At 33.8% G+C, this 15,287-nt stretch overlaps 1 long non-coding RNA gene across 2 annotated transcripts in view; it reads left to right on the forward strand.

Annotated features, from left to right (window-relative positions):
• Positions 1-224: 224 nt before the first annotated feature.
• Positions 225-15,287, forward strand: part of LOC102900087 — a 204,893-nt gene continuing 189,830 nt past the window's right edge. For both annotated transcript variants that reach the window (XR_006592339.1, XR_006592338.1), the window contains exon 1: positions 225-592. This is a non-coding gene — a long non-coding RNA (uncharacterized LOC102900087). The remainder of the gene's footprint in view (positions 593-15,287) is intronic.

Raw genomic sequence — 15,287 nt, forward strand, 5'->3', positions numbered from 1 at the left:
CTTTTGCTTTGTGAAGTTTCAGTTACCCACAGCCAACCACCACCGAAAGTAAACTATCTGTGCTCCTTCTGACGAATTGTCAGAAGTCAATAGCAACCTAACTTTACCTCATAATGCCTATGGCATTGCCCTCTCTTCACCTCACAGTAAGCATTTTGTCATCCACATCATCACAAGTAAAGGGGTGAGTACGGTAGAATAAGATATTTTGAGAGAGAAAGACCACATTCACATTATTTTTATTATAGTATGTTGTTATAATTGTTCTATTTTTATTCATTATTAAAATTTTATGTGCCTAATTTATAAATTAAACTTTATCATAGGTACGTATGTATAAGAAAAACATAGTATGTATATGGTTCGGTACTATTCATGATTTCAGGCATCCACAGGGGTCTTCTACTGTATTCCTAAAGATAAAGAGGGACTACAGGCATACCTTGTTTTTTGCACTTTTATTGTGCTTCTCAGATCCTGCGTTTATTTCTTTTTGTTTTAATTGAAGGTTTGTGGCAACCCTGCGTGGAGCACATCTATCGGCACTACTTTCCCTACATTTGACTGCCTCTTGTTTCGGTGTTACATTTTGGTAATTCTCACAATATTTCAAATGTTTCATCATTATTATATTTGTTATGGTGATCTTTGATCAGTGATTATGATTTGCTGAAGATTCAGATGATGGTTATCATTTTTAAGTAATGAAGAACATTTTAATTAAGGTGTGTACATTTTTTTAGCTATAATACTATGGCACACTTTGTAGACTATGGTGTAGTGTAAACATAACTTTTATATGCACTGGAAAGCCAAAAAGCTCATATGACTCACGTTATTGTGTTATTTATTGTCTGGAACCAAACCTGCAATATTTCTGAGGTGTGCCTGTCCTTCAGCTAGATTATTTCTCTTAAAACATTGCTGTATGCTTGCCACTGTATGGATCAAAACCACCCATGACTATCTCTGCCTAATATATTGGAGACCATACTCCTTACTCATCATTTAAAATCTCATATATTCTGGCCCCACCCCATCTTTCCCACATATCACACACTATTCCCTCTTTCCAAATACAGTAATTCATTTGTAATGCCCCAGTATGCCTTACACATTTTCTTGACCTTTGCACACAGGATTTACTTCACTTAGAATGAAAACCTTCATCATCACCATTGATCTGAGTTTTAGTCATTCTTCAGTTCAACTCAAGTTCCACCTCTCTTTTTTTTTTTTTTTTAATCTCTAAAGACCTCCTTTCACTCATTTGACAAAATTACCAATGCATGATTTTAACATACATGGTCTTAGATGCAAATATTCTTTCCTCTCAAAAAACAATGTAAGTTTCTTGTGGGAAGTGTCTTAGGAGTTTTGTATTCCCATATGTATATATTAATTTGTATATAATGTGGGTTGATATAACAGGTAACCCTGCTGCTATATTTTAGTTTCATATCAGTTTCATATTTTAGTTCCAGCTTTCATCCTAAAAACCATTATTTTTTTAAAATTTTGACTTCTCTTTTCTGAAATACTGCACAATGGTTCAAGATTGGATGCTGCAGCTTCCAGGTAGGGAAGTGTCAACTGGTGAAATACCTGCCCTTCCTCAATTTTTTATTTTAAAAGTACGTATTAGGAGGTTTTATTATATTGTTTTACCAGTGCAAAAACATTGGACAGCGAAACTCAAAGTCACATGGATATTTAATACTGCATATTTTAACATTATCTTTATTAAATAGAATTAGTATTTTTGAAATGTTTTAATAAACAACATTTTATAAAATAACTTGAGGGGACTTCATTAACTGAGAGCTCAAAAAAGTCAGCTGCATTATGTATATAACAAAAAATGATGGTGTAATTTTTATTTCATTTTAGAAATGTAGTATTCAGAACAATTCTGTCAGGTTAAATACTTCTCCAGTTTCAGACATATTATTTTTAGAAACATTGGCAGAACATAATAGATTTAGAGGTGTGTGCACAGTATGTTGAGGGAAGTGAGAACCATAACTTTGAGAAATGACTGAAAGTACTGGGGGGTGGTATTTAGTTCAAAAAGATAAATACTTATAGAAATATGATACATATTTTGAAGGACAGTCTTATGGATGAAATGTCAACTTGTTTCCTGTGATTTCCAAGGGTAGAACCAGAAACACTGAGAGGTATAGAGGCATAGGTTAGCCCAGTATCAAGAAATCACATTCTATTAAAGGGTCTGAAAGATGAAACAACGTAATAATATATGGATACATCCATGTTGTGGGAATATTTAAAAATAAATGACCATTTCTTTATCTTTACCCATGTTCCCTTGGCACTGAAATCATACTTCTTTTTTTGACAATTATCAGATTCTACCTTGTTTAATAGTGTAACCAAATATTAAAAGTTGTGTGTGTGTGTGTGTGTGTGTGTGTGTATGTGTTGTCTTGGAACTCATTCTTTCTTAGAATTATCCGGGGTTCCAGAGATCAAGAACTATGTAATCCTTACCAACTAGCCTTACCTTCATACACATCCTGGACAAACTAAGAATTTGGGAAAGCAGCCATGCTAAATGTTCGCCATTTCTAATTTATTGGATGGAGTTGAAGGATTGGCAGAGGTTACCTTCAGAGAGATTTATTCTTCAGTAGGGAAAGAGAGTATGATGTTTTACTCTTACTGAGGCCAGTAAGTACAACTGCAAGGTTTATTTGCATCTCTGAAGTTTAAGGAACAGGTGGTGTCTGATTGTTCACAAGAGAATTTTAAAGGCTGGAGACTGTAGGTAAAACATCTGATTGACAGTAGATGCAGAGAAAGAAGACTGTTGTGCAAGCAAACTGCACCTTCATAGTTGGGTAGAGTTTATGTGAGTTTTTCCTGAGAGTCAAGTAGACCCATGGGAGAGTAATCAGGGTAATCGTTGAAAAGGATTTCACCCATGAAGGTCCCAGCAGCAGCTGGTGGACAGGGGAGGGGTGGAGTCACCTGGAGGAGTACCAGACTACCAGAAGTCCTGGGGGTTGGGATTCCAGGTTTAAATTGCTGGAGGGAGTAGAGTCATTGTCTGCATCATGGAAACTGCAATTGGAGATATCTGATGGGCTAATCTCTGAGAAACCCACTAAACCTGCCAAAAGAAAGAGTTAAATGAGCATACAAAACCCAGAGTACAGCAGTACTATATAGTGACAGTTCTGACCAGCCTTAGAAGCCTAGGGAGAGGGTGTCATTTCTCATTGTCCTTTCCCCTGGCATCTCATTTTGGAGGATCTGGATCCTGTGACTTGGGAGTGCAGTCAGTAAAGCATATGGCTAGGTAAAGACCTCTCCCTTTGCAAACTTTCTGACTTGTTTGGTAGCACTAATCTAGGTGAGGGAAAAAGCCAATTGCTGACAGTTCAGAATTTTGACTATTACCCTGGATTGGACATTTTAATTACCAACATGAGACTGTTAATATGAAAAAATGATGACAGGACTATTAATTTTCTAAGACCAAAAGATATAAGATTTGCTTCAAGTGTCATCAGTGGCAAGAAAAGAATTAGCCCACAGAGTTGTTTATTTATAATAAATAAATCTGGAATCCATGAATTTGTGAGGCATGTCTCCATGAAGAATTTCATGTAAGCTATACAACCTTCTGGGACAAAAAAATGACAATATTTCATAATCTAAGTGCTCCCTGCTGTATATTAGAGACCTCTTCCATTATTCCAAGCCAGAGATGTATGTTCGATGCAGGAAAGGACATGAGGAGACACTCTCACTTTGCAGGCCTCTCTGCTTTGTGTCTTGTGGTTGTTTAATCCTCTTGAAATGACTAGTAAAACTTGAAATGATGTAAGCCCTCTGATGCATGTGCATTTCATTTCACAGTCAGCTCTTACGAGTTATTTCAAAACTTATTTAATAATTAGACTAAACTGACTTATTTATCTGAACTTGAATGAATAGATTATTAATTTTTTTTTCAACGTTTATTTGTTTTTGGGACAGAGAGAGACAGAGCATGAATGGGGGAGGGGCAGAGACAGAGGGAGACACAGAATCAGAAACAGGCTCCAGGCTCTGAGCCATCAGCCCAGAGCCCGACGCGGGGCTCGAACTCACGGACCGCGAGATCGTGACCTGGCTGACGTCGGACGCTTAACCGACTGCGCCACCCAGGCGCCCCTTGAATGAATAGATTATTAAATTGCCTACAGTTTCATCCAGTTGTAAGCCAGAAAAGCCAACAGGGAAGCTGATGTGAACACACAGGTGGGGAAGAAGAAAGTTGCTTTCTACTTATGCCCTTCTAAGTACAGAACATCCCCTAAGCCATTTACAATATTTATTTGTTTGTGTGCCTTTTATTGTCTTTTAGACTGTAAGCTCTGTGATTGCAGCAGCCACATCTTCATTTTTATGTTCTCAATTTCTATCACATTAAATTGAATATGTAAAAGTTTCAAGTATTGCATAGGGATTAGAGTAAGTTCTTTCCAACCTTTATAATAGGCAATTCTATTAAATATTTAAAGTATTCAGTGTTTAAGTATTCACATTTGGGGCCTATAGTTAAAAACTGCAACTTAACAAACACCATTTTGTTAAATAAGCTTTTTCATAATGAAAGGCTTCCAAGGCCTAGAATTGACTTATTTCAAACAATACTCTTCTTTAACACAACATCAATGTAAGTCTTTTGGTAACTCCATGAAATTAATTACTGATAACCAAATTTGAATTGTGTAGGTAATTTATATGGAAACATCTTTATATTGGGAATAACTTGAATTCTGATAGAAATATAATTTATTTATTTGCCTTGTGATCTATGACAAGTGCTCATTTAGACTCATTTTGTGGCTCCCTGAATCACATTATCTTAATCTCAACCTACAAAGTGTGAGAAATAGTGGTTGCCTTGCTAACTTTCCAAATCATTGTGTGAATAAATGCATTCAATGCATGTTTATCAAGTGTCTAATATGCATGAGAATGGCAATTCTTTGTCATCTCTGAAGATCAACTCCTATTTTTCTTGCTCCTTTCCTGCTTTCTGCTTCTCTGTTGACTTTATTTATAAAATAGACTTTATTAAAACATAATTTATGTACCCAAAATACACCCAATTTAAACATACAATTCGATATGTTTTTAACAAATGTATGCACAGCATATATACACTAGTGAAACAAACATCACAATCAAGATACTGAACATCTCTATCTCCTCAAAATGTTTCCTTGTAAATTTCCAGCCCCTGCTTCTACCTCAGGCAACCGTTGATTTTTGTCACTGGAGATGAGTTTTTCTGCCCTAGAACTTCATATAAATGGAATTATAAAGTGTGTACTCTTTTGCGTCTAGCTTTTTTGTTCAGTATAGTATTTTTGAGATTCACCTGAGGTGTTGTCTGTATCAGTAGTTTTTTAATGGCTAAGTAGTATTCCATTGTATGAATATACCACAGTTTTTTTTTGTTTTTTTTTTTTATTGATTTGCCTATTTGTGGACTTTTGGGTTGCATTGGTTTTTGGCAATTATGACTGAGAGTACTAACAACGTTCATGTGCAAATATTTTGTTTATATTTATGTTCATTTATTTTGTGTAATGCCTAGGCATGGAAGTTCTAGGTCTTATGATAAACATACATATAACCTTATAAAAAACTGCCAGTTATCCAAATGATTGTACCATTTGTATTCCCAACAGCAATATATGAGTGGGCCAGTGCTCCACATTCCTGCCAATACTTTGCGTTGTTGGTATTTTTATTTTTGCCATTCTAGTGGGAATGTATTGACACCTCATTTTGATCTTAAGTCATTTTCTTCATAGTTAAAATATTTAGTATCTTTTCATGTGCTTATTGGCCATTTATATATCATCTTTGGCGAAGTGTCTGTTAAAATCATTTACTCAATTTTTTTCTTTTAAACTGTGTTTGCTTTCCTATTTTTGAGTTGCAGGAATCATATATTTGGGATATAAGTCTTTTGTCAAATACATACATTTGGAATATATTCTCACAGTCTATGTCATGTGATTTTTTGTTTTATTGGTTATATTTGAAGAGCAAAATTTTTGTTTTTTTTTTTTAAAGCTATTGAAGAGTTTTATCTTTTTTTTTTTTTTCAACGTTTATTTATTTTTGGGACAGAGAGAGACAGAGCATGAACGGGGGAAGGGCAGAGAGAGAGGGAGACACGGAATCAGAAACAGGCTCCAGGCTCCGAGCCATCAGCCCAGAGCCCGACGCGGGGCTCGAACTCACAGACCGCGAGATCGTGACCTGGCTGAAGTCGGACGCTTAACCGACTGCGCCACCCAGGCGCCCCAGCAAAATTTTTGATTTTGAAAAAATTCAGTATATCATTTTTTTTCTTTTATGGTTAGTACCTTGAGTATCCTTGCCTACTCCGAGGTTGCAAATAATTTTCCTTACATTTTCCTCTAGAGATTTTATAGATTAAGCCTTTACCTTTATGTGTGTGTGTGTGTGTGTGTGTGTGTATGCGTGTTTATATGTGTATATGTATATACACATTCTCATGCATATATGTATGTATGTAGTGTTTTATTAGATAGGATGTGATGCATAGCTGGAAACAGATGCCCTGTAGGTCCCCTGTTTGCTATATTTTGAAGGATAAGTGGAATTCATTGTCACCATGAATTTTATCAATTTTCTTGGAGCATCTTGGTAGGTGAATACAGGTTTGTGTGTGTGTGTGTGTGTGTGTGTGTGTGTGTGCTTATGTTTATAAGAGATGTTAGCTAAAAGAACAGTGTGTCGTGTCTATTTCTCTGATGTGTTATGTTTCTGACTAATATAGGGCCACCCAAGGTTCAATTAGTTTTACAAACTGGAAGAAATGTCCCATAGACTGGAATCAGCATACTATGTATATACTATTTATTCAAATAGGCAATATATATAGCTCTATACATGTAGTTAAATATACAATATGTATACAGGAGACTGGGTGGCTCAGTTGGTTAAGCGTTTGACTCTTGGTTTTGACTCAGGTCATGATCTCATGGTTCATGGGTTCGAGCCCTGCCCTGGCACTGCACTGTCGGTGCAGGGCCTGCTTGGGATTCTCTCTCTCTCCTCTCTTCTCCTCCCCTGTAAGTTTTCTCTCTCTCTCCCTCTCAAAAAAAAAACTTAAAAAAATAAAATAAAATATGTATAGTTATATTTTTGTTTTCAAAGAACATTCATTTGCATAAAATGTATCAATTTGCCTTCATAATCTTTGCAGAGAGATTATTTCAGGTAGGGACCATACTGCACTGATGAGGACACCAGTACACAATGAAGGTTTATACTTTGTTCATAGATTTGTGGAAGGGGAAGTTAAAATTTAAGGCTTTACCCCAATTTCAGTGCTTATTATACTTCAGGAGGCTGATGCCCATTGATAAAGAGGGAAATACTTTTTTATTTTAAAAGATACACAGCAGAGTATTCAGAAGTGGAAATCAGCTAATGGAGAGATTTAATAAGAGATAGGTATCACAGTAATAGAGTCAACAGGTAGAAGCATAAAGGGACTCTTATTAATAACCAAAATATAGAGTATACATAGACAGTGGCAACATGTGACTTCTTGGACAAGTCATGTTAATGTTTTGGTAAGAAAATGGTAGTATCCTTTGGTTGTTTTTTAATTATATGTAGATACCAGTTGGAATAAGTGGTAGGGAAGAAGTTTGCTTCTTGTTTTTCATTTAAATAGTTGTTAAAATAATGGCAGTTAATTTTTGTGGACTATCTACAAAATATTTTTGATTTTTTTTGTATTTTAAAGAAATCTTCTAAGAATAATTGTTGGAATAATAATTCCAGAGTCATATATTTTAAAGATAGTTTTTAGAACACAAAAAATCACTGTGTAGTAATTGGGAATATTTCCAAAAGCAATATAAAAATACATTACTTTCCCATATATTTACAAGCACTAATATAGGAAAATATATTAAACCAAATCTTTGGGGACTTAAGTAATATTATGTGTCGTATACTCCATGTTGGAATAAGTGTTTACAGATTTTTCTGTAGTGGACTTTGATTTCTTTTCTTGCACATACTGAAGCTTGCTTGATTGTGAGTGTGTATGTTAAGCTGGAATTTGATTCACGCTTAACAGGGAGGTTTTATTTTTGATGGCCTTCCTTTTACCTCTTAGTGCACTAAATAACCCTCCACTTCTAGACTACGTCACTTTACAAAGCGTGCTAACCTCAGGGTTGACAAGAGTTTTTATTTCTTCTTTACCAACCACATATACCTTACATGTTGGCATTTTAATGAGGTAACATACTGCTATATTTTCAAGTGAGGGAAGGCAATTTCCTTTTGGGTGGGCGGTTTTCTTTTAAAGATCTGATTTAGTTTTTTAACTTGATTCAGTTTTGAAAAGAAATATGACTCAACCCTTTTCATTTTAAACACGAGGAATGATGACTGGAAAATTCAGTAGCAAATGCAATTATTTCTAGCTTTCAACAAGGAAGATCTTTACTTTTTGGACTATCTTATTCGAACAATAGTTGTAGTTCAGAGTTTTGGGTTTTTTTTTTAATTCCTTTCTCTAAATTGAGAAGATACATATCATTCCCTTTGATATCTATTTTACTCCAAAATTTAAATTACTTAAGAATCATTAGATTTAAGTAGAGTCATATGCTGAGTTTTCTATTGTTCAAAATGTTAGTGCTCTCTCAAAGATTATGAGCAAGAAAGTTTTTGGTACCACATTTTCACAGAGCAATTAGCCATTGATGATAATTTTAAAACTTGCATGGTCTGTAATATAGCAATTATAATTTATTTTAATTTATTTTATTTATTTTGAGAGAGAGAGAGTACTCACGAGTGGGAGAGGAGCAGAGAGAGAGGAAGAGAGAGGGAGAGAGAATATCCCAAACAGTCCTCAAGCTTTCAGCATAGAACCTGAAGCAGGCCTCAATCTAATGAATTGTGAGATCATGACCTGAGCTGAAATCAACAGTTGAATGCTTAACCAGCAGAGCCATCCAGGTTCCCCTATAATAGAGCAATTATAGAAAACTGTCTAATAGAACACTTAATTATATAAAATTACTTGTAAAGAAAATGTATTACAGTATTATCTGGAAAATTTAAAGGGGCACCTGGGTAGCTCAGTTGGTAGCATCTGACTATGGAGCGCCTCCCTCCCACCACCCCAGTTGGGTTCTGTACTGACAGGGCGGAGCCTGCTTGGTATTCTCTCTCTCCCTCTCTCTCTGCTCCTCCCACAGTTGTTTGTGCATGCTCTCTCTGTCTCTGAAAATAAACTTAAAAAAATGTAAATCACTTGCCTAGAAGATCCATGAGGCCAGGGACTCTGCTTGATCTATCTTTTGTTGTCAGTTCCTAAGCAGGGCCTAACATATGGTGGGAGCTCACTAAGTATTTTAAAATATGTTAAATATATCCCTAAGCATTTTGTTCTTTTTGATGTTATTATAAATGAATTCTTCTCTTAATTTCATTTTCAGGTTATTCATTGCTTATATACAGAAATATAATTGATTTTTGTATGTTGATCTTGTATGCTGATTTTCACTGTATCAATTAAAAAGTTTTCTCTTTATTCTTTCTTTTCATAGATCCTCTTTCCATAAGATAAAACTGTCATGAAAAATGTTTTTAATCCATAAAAAGTAATTCAAAAATTATTTATTAATGATAATACATTTCCTCTTAACACAGTTAAAAATGCAGAGAAGTTTAAGGGAAAACATAAAAATCAGCACCCATGTTTAACTGTGAGTCTACATGTATGTCTGTGGGCGTATGTGTATTGACGTGTATTTAATCACAGAAAGATTTTGTTTTACTAGGTGGACATTCTTTCCTTTTTGTGTAAATAAAATAATAATTTTACATCACTAATTTTAATGACTGCCTGCTAATCTGTATACTATAATTTATGTAATACAGTATAATTTATTTAATTAGTAGTTAAAATTGTTTGAAATTTATAGTCATTAGAAATGAGTCTAATGTGAGCATTCTCCAGTGCATAACTTTAAGATAATCTTGCATGGTGTCTCTAGGAGAGAATTCCCAGGAATGTGACTGCTGGTCCCAAGAAATGCTTAACACAACCCAGGGTCCTGTAGAACGTTTATAATAATATCCTTTCCCATTAATATTACATGAAAATTTTAATTGCTGCACTCCTTAACTAATACTGTTTCTTCTTCATTTTTTAAATCATTTCAAATGTATCTTAATCATTTATAGTCTCCTCAGAGTTATCAAAGACACCCATCTCCTCCATTCTCCTTAATTCAAAAGAGAAAGAAATGGAAAAACCAGACAGGTAATGATTTTCATAAAATTCAAGATGTTATCTTTAAACTACAAAACTCAGAATTTTAAGGGACATTCATGGTTCTTTTTCCACTTCAACTGTTAATGAGGAACTGTTTTCTACAGCAACCCTGACAGATAACTATCATCTCTTTAAGTGACTACCTCAACTGAAAGAAAACATGATTAACTTCAGGCAAATAATTAGATATTTTAAATTATTAAAACATTTTTTCTTGTCTTGAGTGGAAAACCTATGCTTTTGAAGTTTCTACCAAACAGATCAGATTTGTTTCTGAGGCAATGCAGAAACATTTATTTTTTCCCCCACTGCTTCTTTCACATTAGAGGTCTTTATATGTGAGAAGACATTTGTCAGGTGTCTCATTAGTTATCTATTTCTGGATGGTTTCCGGTATAATGTTAAACTTAAGTGATTCAGTTTTTGTGGACTGCAGTTTGGTAAATCACCCCAAACTCCGTTTTATTCATTTTGCTATGTGTTGTTGGTAGGTTTCAGAACTTGGATAGTTTCTGTATGTAACCTGGATACATTTAAGTAAAATAAGTCAGGGTTTTAAAGAACCAAAACATTAAAAGATGAACCATTAAAATTTGGGGGGTAATCTATGTGCAGTTTGGGACAGAAAGCTGTTTTCCCCATCTGGTTTGGATTATGAGTAGCAAGTCCACAAAGTGAAGGTGCTCTCTCTCTGGGACAAACACTTCCAACTTGTATGCTGCCTTGCACATTAGGTGGTAAAATCTTAAATTTGTTATTTGTTTATATTTTAAAATGGATATGCAGAAAATCAGGTAAAAGTAATTCTCCAAATCTCTATTCTTTTCTTGAAAATATTTCACATTACTTAGGGATATGAATGAGTTCACTTAAAGTTTTCATTGGTTTTAACTTTTGTAATTTCATTGGCTTTGGTATATGGTTTGTTAATAATGAATAATATTAAGTTTATGTTCTAGGGTGATAAGATGGATAAAGAATAAATATATGCCTCCGTTTCTATAAGAGCACTTTAAAGATTTTTAGTTTTGGTACTTCAAAAAAATATATGAACTGTCAACACAAAATACATAAATATTTATAAATGCTTAGATTCTTCTTTTAAACTGTAATACTAGATTTAACCAGGATTGGATGAATAGTAATTTGAACTATAATAGCCTGTGGCTTTTTGACCTGTGCCATATTGTAATTATTGCTTTTTGGCCAAGACTTCTCTACACCTTGTGGCCTCATTGAAACCTCTTTTCAGGGCTTGTTAAAGTTAAAAAATAGCCAATAAATATAGCACAAAGCAAATGTGAATGTTGTCATCCAAACTGGAGGCACTACCACCCTTCTACTCATTGTTCATTTACCTTTAAGTGTCTGCAATGGGCAGGTGATACTCTTTCTTTTTCATATGTGAATGATGAATATATTTCATACTATTTCACATTTTGACACTGCTCCTCATTACAGTTTTTCTTTTCATATTATGCAGTTGATGGGAAGTCAATTTTTCTGTATATGATAGATTCCATCATTTGCTCTGTAATGTATCTCTTGGCAGTGAATATATTACAATAGCACATCCCAGTGGTTTGAACAGAAAGAACTCAAGTTCTAATCTAGACCCAGACTCTGTGTTTATCTGTTTCTCAAATGGACATGCTACTTGTGAAAAATAAATGTTCCTAAAAAGTTCTTGCTTCTTTTGTTCCCTGTCCCAAACCCTAATGAAACTGGAGAGCAATTGTTTTTCTTACTAGTATTTAAATGTGTACTATTTGTGATAAATTTTCAATTTAATAACAGGCATATAATATTAACATTTCACTATTCATTAATCTTACCAGACGGTGGTATGGATGGCAAACACCTGAATACTTTTTAAATATCATGAAGTATTTGGGCACAATTCCTTATAATTGGCCCTTTTGTTCCATGGCATGAAAAAGGCAAGAGGAACAATAGGCTTGCCATAAAAGTGAAGATAATGAGATGAACATTTGAGAATGAGCTTATATCTTGTTATTACAATAGATTGGACCAAAAATAACCAATTGCTTAGATAGTCTGAGCTTGGAGGATTCAGGCAAGACATGCTATTTCAGAATTACATGAACTTCTCAAATATTCATAGGGTGCTTGCTAACATACTGTTTTAAGGTGTGTCAGTTTATTGTAATCAACTTCTTAAGTCTAATGTAGATTAAGATTGTTGTATCTGCTAGAAAGTTTTATGTCAGTTTACTGAAAACAAATCAATCGGCTATTAATTGAGCATCTTCTGTTATTTTAAGATAACAATCTTTGGTTTTTTTCTCATTAAAAAGTTTCTTGTTGGTTTTAAATTACTTTCTTAGATAAACATAATTATTTTAGCTTTCTTTCCTCATTCCCCTACTCAGCATGCATTACACTTCTATTAGAAGCATTCTTTTCCAGCTCCCATTCTTGAAACATACCAAGTAACAAAGGAAATGACACATAGATTGAAAAAAGAAAAGAAGCAGCAGCTTCGTCTTCAATGACATTAGAAATAGCTTCGTATCTGACTCTGTTTAAACTTTTTTTCTGAGATGACATGGTAACTTTCTCCCAGGTTTCTGTCACTTCTGCTTTGCCATCCAGTTCCCCGCCTTTGGATGCGAAATATTTACCAAAGAGTACTTTCCATGTCACCTGTCTTATCTACATTCTTTATCTTTGGGCTGATGAAATTGTTAGCAAGGCGAAGAAAGTTTTAAGTGGTTTTATGGTGACTGATAGAAATTCCAGTGGATGACTAAGAAGTTGAAATCTTCCATATTACTCTATTTTGGCTGTATTTTGTCATCTTGTCCCTGTAAATTTTCTGAAGTTTTTAGGGATGCACCATTCCATTGTATCTAGTTAGCCACAGGAAGTGATGCTACAATGGTATCCTTCTTTTTCTCCTTATATTTCTCCAATCTACTTCTAGCACAAGATTATTAATAAACATTAGAAATAATACCATCTTCAAAATATCATAGTGCTCTGCTCCCCTATTCACTTCCTTGTTTTGTTTTATCTTGCTTAGTTTTATTTTTTTCTGGTCCTATCATTCCATTAGTAACTTTCAATTTTAAATCTTATATCTCTATGTATTAGGAAAATCAATGAAAAATGTCTATTACCTTTTCTTTACTAAGAATTATGATACCAGATAATCTTTAAACCCTAAGTATATTGAATTATGGTCAGTGTTTATAAATACTATTTTTGAATTCCTTATTTTTTATTTTGTATGAATTATTGGATACTTTCTAATGCATTTATTCTTCTCTACTTTTATTAGCTGTCCATCGTAGCCTCTCTCTCTGTAATTATTTGGAAGTTATTTTCACCGTATCAGCTAACTTCTGCAGAAATGTGTTTTTGGTATGACTCCATCCTGAGCAGGATCCCATTGTTTTTGTGTCATTGTTCTGTACATACTTGACGATTATAACTCTATGATTCCAGAGTCTTGACAAAGCCATTGACTTTTTCATTCCATTTCATATAGAAGTTGCAGCAACTGACTGCTTTCCATTGTATGACTACTCACAGTCATTAAACAGATTTCTTTCAGTGTGCCACTAAATTTGCTTTGAAATCTTCTCCCCAATTTAGTTTAACCTTAAAGTATATTGTGTTACTTAAAAACATTTTCATTTCCTCTATAATCCTAATAAAATATGACTAATAGCCCTTATGTAAGTAATTTATATCATTGCACCTTGCTTTCTTCATGTATAAAATAAGGATTTGAAAAAATGGTTCCTACCACTAAAAGTACTTAACTTTTGGATCATATACAAAGGAGCCTTATTTGAGATTTGGCATGATTTATACATATTTCCATAATGGATTTACTGATTGTTTTTTAATAACAGCTTCATTGAGGTATGCTTTACATACCACAAAATTCAGTCATTTTTAGTGTATTCACAAAGTTGGTTGACCCTTATCACTAATTTTAGAACATTTTATCACCCCCAAAAGAATCTCCATTCCCATTGGCAGTTGTTCTCCATTTTCCCTCCACTCCACTTCTCATAAGCACGAATATACTTTTTATGTCTATTGATTTACTTATTCTGGACATTTCATATAAATTAATCTTGTAAAATGTGGTCTTTTATAATTGTCTTAATTCATTTAGGTTATGTTTCCAAAGTTCATGCATTGTGTACCATGTCTCCGGATTTCATTCCTTTCAATGGTTGAATAGTATTCCACTGTAGGAGTATACCACACTTTGTTTATCCATTCATCTATGATTAGATATTAAGGTTATTTCCACTTTTCTGGCTATTATGAATATTACTGATCTGAACAATTATTTACACATTTTTGTGTGGATATATGTTTTCATTTCTCTTGGGTATATACCTAAGGATAGAATTATTGAGTGATATGATAACTCTACATTTAACATTTTGAGAAATTACCAATACCTTGTGGTTTTGTTTGTATTTCCCTAATAACTAATGACGTTGAAAATTTTTCATATACTTGTTAGACATATGTATACTTTCTTTGGAGAAATATCTGTTCAGCTCCTGAGCCCAGTTTTTAAATTGGATTATCTTTATTGTTAAGTTGTAGGAGTTCCTTATGTATTCTAGATGGAAGTTGCTTGCAGATATAATGATTGTAAATATTTTCTCCCATTATAAAGGTCTCCATTTCATTTTCTTATTGTGTCCTTTAAAGCACAGTTTTAAAAATATTGATGGATTCCAGGTTATTCATATTTTCTTTTGTCTGTTATGCTTTTAGGATGATTTCTAAGAACCCATTGCCTAAGGTAACTTTACAAATGTTTATGCCTATGATTTCTTCTAAGAATTTTATAGATTTAGCTATTACATTTATTTCTGTGATCCACTTTGAGTTAATTTTTGTATATAGTATGAAATAAAGG

The sequence above is a fragment of the Felis catus genome, chromosome F2, assembly GCF_018350175.1.
Source record: "Felis catus isolate Fca126 chromosome F2, F.catus_Fca126_mat1.0, whole genome shotgun sequence".
Classification (NCBI taxonomy): Eukaryota; Metazoa; Chordata; class Mammalia; order Carnivora; family Felidae; genus Felis; species Felis catus.